Genomic DNA, 1,420 nt, shown 5'->3' on the forward strand with positions numbered 1-1,420 from the left:
GACACCATGAAGACAATGTGGCCCAAATAGCCCACCTGAGTAACCCTCAAGTAGAGGATACAAAAGACAGAACTGGAGCAAAGTGTTGGTTACTTGGCACCATGATGCTTGACCCCAGCGGAGATGACAGCCAGCTCAGAAGTCCCTGATCACAGTCACAAGCCCATGGGAGCCTAGAATGTCTGGGGACTCCCAGACACTTGGTGAGTTCAAAAAGTAGACACTGGAGCTATCACTACTATCCATTCTGTACCCACAGGCTGTCGAGGCCAGGAGAACTCTATTTCCACAACACATGCACGGACAATGATTTGTTTTGCCCATTTAGTCCCTGCTATGTTCTGACGTGGACAGGCTGGATGAGATTTGACTGTTTTTACTTTCCAGAAGCTAGCCTCTACTTCTGCTACGTCCTAGACATTCATTGAGCAGTTTTATTAAGAGACATAGGGGGCTGATTTGGAGTTTGTATTTCCTGATGATTGTGTGAAAGGCAATCTGGTTGGTGAGGCTCTGATTCTCTTCCTACATCTCTCGTGGCTTGCCCTCCGGTCATCACGGTGAACATGAAAAAGCCCGACGATGGAGCTCTCTTGCCTGAGAGAAGAAAAATGTGTAATCAGAATTTGGGGAAGAAACGTGCACATACGGCCTTAGACTGGAGCACTTGTGTTTTAGTGCAGAGGCTGGATTCCAGCGAGGGGCTTTGAAAGCCTGACAATGGGTACAACACAATGCGAGCCTCAGTGTATTGTACTGGAATGAATGCCTTGGCATTTCTAGACAGTAACCTATACATCTGCTTTCCTGCGGAAAGAGGAGGTGCTCTGGTTGTAAAAATAGAACCAGTGTGAGAGGCTGAGGCGAGGGATGCTAGCCACGACCCGGCTCAGCCACTTCTGCAGCTCTGCCACATTCCTCAGAACAAACAGCTATTAAATCCGAGCACACAAAGCCTAGCAGGCTCGGTCATGACAAGCACTGTCAGCACACTATAATTAACATAGGGTGGTATAATTTATAAGGAATGCACTAGGCAGCGGACGCCAACACGGAGGGGGATATCTGTTGTTAGCTTGCAGAATCAGAAGTAGCTTTATCCCTGGGTGCAAGCATCTTTCTTCCCAAATGCTCATTAATTTATTTTTTTAACTCACAAAGCCCTCCTCTCCCCCCCCCCACCCGTCTTTTCTTCCCTTTTAATACTGAGTTAGTTCTATGCCAGGCAAGACAGCGCCTTGTAGGTGACCCTTAGCTTCTCTCCCTCCCATATTAATCAAGAAGGAACGTCTCAGCAGATTGTCTCTACTGTACATAATTAAGCAGTTCTGAATGCTCACTGAAATTCAAATGGGGTGGCACGGAGCCTGGTAATATGACAGCTAATGGATGAGACCAGCACTTATTCTGTCTCCAGAAT

Source organism: Dipodomys merriami, unplaced genomic scaffold (assembly GCF_024711535.1).
Source record: "Dipodomys merriami isolate MVZ:Mamm:240054 unplaced genomic scaffold, mDipMer1.0.p SCAF_81, whole genome shotgun sequence".
In the NCBI taxonomy this organism is placed as follows: domain Eukaryota; kingdom Metazoa; phylum Chordata; class Mammalia; order Rodentia; family Heteromyidae; genus Dipodomys; species Dipodomys merriami.